This window comes from Rousettus aegyptiacus, unplaced genomic scaffold (assembly GCF_014176215.1).
Source record: "Rousettus aegyptiacus isolate mRouAeg1 unplaced genomic scaffold, mRouAeg1.p scaffold_m13_p_9, whole genome shotgun sequence".
NCBI classification, from domain to species: Eukaryota; Metazoa; Chordata; class Mammalia; order Chiroptera; family Pteropodidae; genus Rousettus; species Rousettus aegyptiacus.
In genome coordinates, this window is record NW_023416312.1 from 70,298,288 (window position 1) to 70,304,907 (window position 6,620).

General features: G+C 33.4%; 1 pseudogene; it reads right to left on the reverse strand.

Moving 5' to 3' along the window:
- Positions 1-250: 250 nt before the first annotated feature.
- LOC118608071 lies at positions 251-369 on the reverse strand (annotated as a pseudogene).
- Positions 370-6,620: the final 6,251 nt, after the last annotated feature.

The following is a 6,620-nucleotide window of genomic DNA, read 5'->3' on the forward strand; positions in this document are numbered from 1 at the left end:
CAAGATTAGTTAGAAAATATAGGTTTAGAAATACCTGTTTTCTTCATATTGTTCATTTATTTAGTCATACCATGTATCTCCTTGAAAGCGTTCACAAAGATCCATTGGATTAACTCAAAAGTAACACAAGTGGTCCTCTCAGTAGTAAATTTCAATTTTATGTCTCATAATTCAGTCTCAGGCTGGCATCCTCATGACTTTTTTAAAAAATATATGTGCTGCTAAAGAGAGCATAAAATAATTTTTTTTATGCCTACAGCACCAGATCTTCCTAGGTGGTCTCCCATGCAAGTATTGACCAGGCCCTACCCTGCTTAGCTTCCGAGATCAGATGGGATCGGGCTCGTTCAGTGTGGCATGACCATAGACTGAGATAATTTCTTTAAACAGACTAACGATCAACCAGAAAGATTTATGACCATAGTATGTAGAGTGAATACATGAGAATAAATACAATTTAGGAGGAGTTCCTCATTTTATCTGAAGAAGATAAGAACGTCAGAATTTTTGCCTATTTTTATAACCTAATTTCTTTTTGTTAGAGTAATACTTTTGGAAGAATCTGCTGGGAAATAAATTTATTTTTTTTTTTCATTTTCATCCAAATGCTTGACCTGTAGATATATTACTTCTTGTTAATTTTAGAATCATCTGATTTTTAGAAAAGTGAGGAATCTGTAATTATACTATAAGAGATTCAGTACAGACGGTTTTTTTTAAATGCACCATTATACACAGAATGAGAGAGTATAGCCTTACTACTATAAAATAAACATTTGTAATATTGTCATATAGGTATATTGAAAGAATCCAGCTGAATCATGCATTCGATTACAGCTGAGTGTTTGGTTCTATTCACAGCATGCATTTCTTTCTCAAAATATGATTTCTACGGATTATCCACTTCTAACCACTTAACTTCAAGCTAACATTTCCCAGGCATCCTCCTTCCCAAATACCAGACTTATACCCAATCGCCTTTTGGACATTTACATCTGGATGTCCAGAGTTAAGACTCTTGTATATGGCTATGCAGACTGTGCAATACAACTACAAAAGTGAGGGGGGCCATTTACATAGACTACCATGTAGATACTGCCTCTTGGAGTTGTAAAACACAGCTACTTTGTCCACAGACAAACATCCAAAAATAAACTTAACAAGTCCTTCTACCAAAATGAGTTTATTGTGCTGAATTCCAATTCCATTGAATTAACAACATTGCCTTTTCTCTGTCACTCAGCTTCGAAGTTTGGAAGTCTTGTTGGCAACACCACTTGTGTTCTATATTCAATCAGCGGCTAAGCCAAATAGATTCTTCTTACCTTCAAGGTGCCTATCAAGTCTGTCTTATGCTTTTCTTTCCCATTAGAAAAAAAAATTCCCTGATCATTTCTTCATTGTTTAGAATGATACAATTACACGTTTGAAAGCAATAAAGCAATATTGATTTTACAGATCCAAGCCAAATCACTCATTTTACAGATGAGGTAAATGAAGCCAAGAAAAATTAAATAACTTGCTGAACGTTGCATGTACAACTAGCTTGGTGACAGAAATAGGATTAAAATAGGTATCTCCTTGTTCTCTTACCCCCAAATCTTTTCACTGTAAAATGATTATCCCTTTTTTCACCTGGCCCTATCATTTATCTTCTGCTTCTCCCCCACTTCAATCCATCCTACACTCTGTGACCAGATTAATCCATGTAAAATGTTACGTTTCTCAAAATATTTTATTGTTCCACCTTGTTTTGTAAGGGAAGCACAAATTCCTTTTTCAATGACACAACATGGTTGCAATCTACCTTTCTAATATAGTTTAAAAACAGAAAATATATCAATGTAATTTTCCACAGTAATGAAAGAGAAAAATTATGTTTATATGAAGCATTTCAGAAAAATATTTGCTAAGTTTTAATATTTATATATATAAAAGATAACCAACTGAACTCAATAATTTTTCTCAGAGCAATGAAAATTTATGTTCACACAAAAACCTGTGCCCTAATATTTAAAGCAGTTTTCTTAATAATAACTAGAAACTGATATCAATCCAGATATCCTTTAATAGGTGAATGGTTAAATAAACTGTGGTGCATCCATACAATGAGATGACACTCAGCAATAAAAAGTAACACTATTGATTCTTGTAACAATCTAGATGAATTCCGGGGGAATTACATGGAGTGAAAAAGTAAATCCAAAATATCACATACTGTATGATTCTATTTAAATAATATTACTAAGGTAACAAAATTAGAAATGGAGAACAAATTAGTGATTGCTAGAGATTAGGGTGAAGGATATGGATGTGACTATAAAGGGGTACCATGATGGAGCTCTGGGAAAAGTTCTGTATCTTGACTAAGGTGGTGGTCGTGTAAATCTATACATGTAATAAAGTCGCATAGGACTACACACATGCATATGCACACATAAACACACACACAAAGGAGTACATGAAAAATTGGTGGAATTTGAATAATTTCTGTGGGTTGTACCATTGATATCCTGGTTTGATATTGTACTATAGTTACACAGAATGATACCACTGGGAGAAAGTGGATAACGGGTACACAGACAGGAATTCCCTGTACATTTTTTTGCAACTTTTTGTCAAAGTATAATTATTCCCAAATAAGAATCTTAAAAGCGTTAAATTAGATTTTAAGCAAAAAAGGTCTGACTTGTTGATGTCCTTTTGTGTTAATCACTAAAAGTCGAATCCTGCTCAGTGTGAGGAAAGTTTAACTCAGAAGATAATTTAATGTCATATTGTCAATTAACGTGCAGGTAGTTAAAGCTTCCTCAATGATAGAAAGAGCAGACATTGACAGAAGAGCTCAGTGGACAGTAGAATAAAACTTGTCAAGTAAACCAGAAGACGCCGTCATCCTTGAGGATGCTGACTCACGTATGAAGATACTCAGTTAATAAAAAAGAAAGAAATAAGGACCAAATGAGATAATTGCAAAAAATTAGGGCTTAATAAAAAAGTACTTAATGATGCCTCATGATAGCATTTCATTAAAATTCTATCTTTGCAATTGGACCAACCAAGCTTTGAGTACCAACTTTCCATCATTCTTTGGATAATGTATTAAAATTTAACTTCTCTTGAACCTTCGTTTCCTCATAGATAAAATGGAGATTAATAATAGTCTTTATTTCCTAGAGGTGGCTCTGAAAATAAAAAGGAACAATATATTTAAAATGCATAGTATAGTTTCTGAACCATAAGCACTAAGTAAAAGATATATATTATTAAGCTATCAGTCTTCTATAAAAAATAAAAATAAAAAAGGTAAGCAATAAAAAAGGAAGGAAACAAGAAACTCAGAAAACTAAAAATAAAAGGAAAATTTCTTAATATTAAAGGTTATACATTTTTAAATATATATTTTTTCAATTAAAGTTGTTATACAATATTATATTGGTTTCAAGTGTACAACATATTAGACACTTCTTTAATTTACAAGGTGATCCCCCAATAAATCTAATACCCATATGACACCTTAAATAGTTATTACAATATTATTTACTACATCCCCCATTCTATACTTTACATCCTCATGACTATTTTGTAACTACCAATTTGTACTTCTTAATCCCTTCCACTTTTCACTAACCTCTCCAAACTCCAACCCATCTGGCAACCATCAAATGTTCTCTGTCTCGATTACATTGTTTCTGTTTTGTTTGTTCACTTATTTTGCTTTTTAAATTCTACATATAAAGGAAATCCTTTAGTATTTGTATTTTTCTGTCTGATTTATTTGACTTAGCATAATATCCTCTAGGTCCATCTATGTTGTTGTAGATGGCAAGATTTCATTCTTATTTATCCCTCGGTAAGTATGTGTGTGTGAGTGTGTGTGTGTGTGTGTGTGTATAATCACTTTTTTATTCATTTACCCACTGATGGGAGACCCAGGTTGCCTTTATATCTTGGCCATTCTAAATAATGCTACAATGAACATATGAATTCACATTTCTCTTTGAAGTAGTGTTTTGAGTTTCTTAGAATAAATATCTAAAAGTGGTTTCACTGGGGCCCTCCTTGTCCCTTGTTACAGTCTCTTATAAAGTCAGTCTTATCAGAGGTAAGCATTGCTACCTCAGTTTTATTTCCATTTTTATTTTCATTAAATATATTATTATTTATTTTTAATTAAGTTTATTAGGTTAACATTAGTTAATACAATTCTATAATTTTCAGGCATATGTTATCATTTGACATCTGTATATTCTATTGTATGTTTACCACCCAAAGCCCAGTTTCCTTCAGCTACCATATATTTGATCCCATTTACCCGCCTCTCCCTCCCCCTACTTCCCTATATTTGACCCCCTTTATCACATCGACCTCCCATCTCCTCTCCTGCCCCACTAGTAACCAATACTCTATAGTCCTATGTAACCACTAATCTTTAGTCCATGTCCATGAGTCTCTGTTTGCCCTGTTCATTTTCAGTCTGGCTTATTTAACTTAGCATGATTATCTCAAGGTCCATCCAGGTTGTCACGAATGACAGTATTTCATCTCTTCTTATGACTGAGTAATATTCCATTGTACATATATACCACAGCTTCTTTAGCCAATCATCTATTGTAGGACATTTCAGTCGCTTCCATGTCCTGGCGACTGGGAATAATGCTGCTATGAACATCGGTGTGCAAATACCTTTTTGGATATGGGTTTTCAAGACTTTGGGGTAAATATTCAGTAGAGGGATTGCTGGATCATACATTAGATCAATCATTAGTTCTTTGAGGAACCTCCATACTGTTTTCCATAGTGTATGTACCACCAATAAGCTGTGACACCAGCAGTGTATAAGGGTTCCTTTTTCTCTGCAATCTCTCCAACATTTGTTATTAATTGTCCTGTTAATGATAAATATTCTAACAAGCGTGAAGTGGTATATCATTGTGGTTTTGATTTCCATTTGCCTAAGAGCTAGCAATGTTGAATGATATTTCTTGGCTATTTGTATGTCCTCTAGGGAGAAGTGTCTGTTCAGGTCCACTGCCCATTTTTTGATTGGATCATTTGTTTTCTTGTTGAGTCATATGACTTCTTTGTATATTTTGGATATTAAGCCCTTATCAGAGGCATTGCTTGCAAATATATTTTCCCATTCAGATGATTGTCTCTTTACCTTGTTGACAATTTCTTTTGCTGAGCAGAAGCTTTATAGTTTGATGTAGCCCCATTCATTTACTTTTGCTTTTACTTCTCTTGCTTTTGAGGTCCAATTCATAAAATATTCTTCAAATCCAAGGTCCTTGAGTTTATTTCCAATGTTTTCTTCTATGCATTTTATTGTTTCAGGTCTTAAATTTAGGTCCTTAATTCATTGTGAGTTAATTTTGGTATGTGGTGATATACAACAGTCTAGTTTCATTCTTTTCCAGGTGGCTAACCAGTTTTCTCAGCACCATTTATTAAAGAGTCTTTAATTTTTCCACTATATGTTTTTGGTGTTTTCGTTGAAAATTATTTGTGTGTGTGTGTGTGTGTGTGTGTGTATTTACTTCCAGACTCTCGATTGTGTTCCACTGGTTTGTGTGTGTGTGTGTGTTGCCATCAATACCACACTGTTGTGATTACTGGCAGTTTAGTATAATTTGAAGTGGGACAGAGTGATGCTTCCAGCCTCATTCTTTTTTCTCAGCATGACTTTGGCAATTCAGGGTCTATTGTGCTTCCATACAAATCTGATGATTTTTTGTTCTATTTCTTTAAAAACTGCCGATGGGATTTTGATGGGGATTGCATTAAATCTATATAATGCTTTAGGTAATACGGTCATTTCAACTATGGTGATTTTCCAATCTAATAACACAAAATATATTTCCATTTATTTTTATCATCTTCTATTTCTTTTAATAGAGTCTTATATTTTCATTTTATAGGTCCTTCACTTGTTTCATTAAATTTATTCCTAGGTATTTTATTCTTTTTGTTGCAATTGAAAAAGGAATTATTTCTTCCACTTTTTTTTTCTGACACTTCATTGTTAGAGTATAGGGATGCTATTGATTTTCGAATGTTGATTTTCTGTCCAGAGATTTACTGTATTTGCTTATTGTTTCTAGTAGTGTTCTTGTGGAGTCTTTAGGATTTTCTATATAGAGAACCATGTCATCCACAAATAGTGACAGTTTGACTTCTTCATTTTCTATTTGGATGCCTTTTATATCTTTCTCTTGTCTGATTGCACTCGCTAGGACCTCCAATGTTATATTGAATAACAGTGGCAATAGCGGACAGCCTTGCTTTGTTCTTGCTCTTAAAGGGATGGTTTTTAGTTTTTTACCATTAAGTGTAATGTTGGCTGAGGGTTTGTCATAGATGACCTTTATTATATTAAGGTATTTCCTTCTATACCTATTTTAAGTGTTTTGTTCATAAATGGATGCTGTATCTTGATGAAGGCTTTTTCTGCATCTGTCGATATGATCATATGATTCTTATTTTTTAATTTGTTTATGTGGTGTATTGCATTAATCAATTCGTGCATGTTAATCCATTCCTGTGCCCCTGGGATGAAGCCCACTTGATCGTGTTGTGTAACCTTCTTAATATGTTGCTGTATTTGGTTCAGTAATATC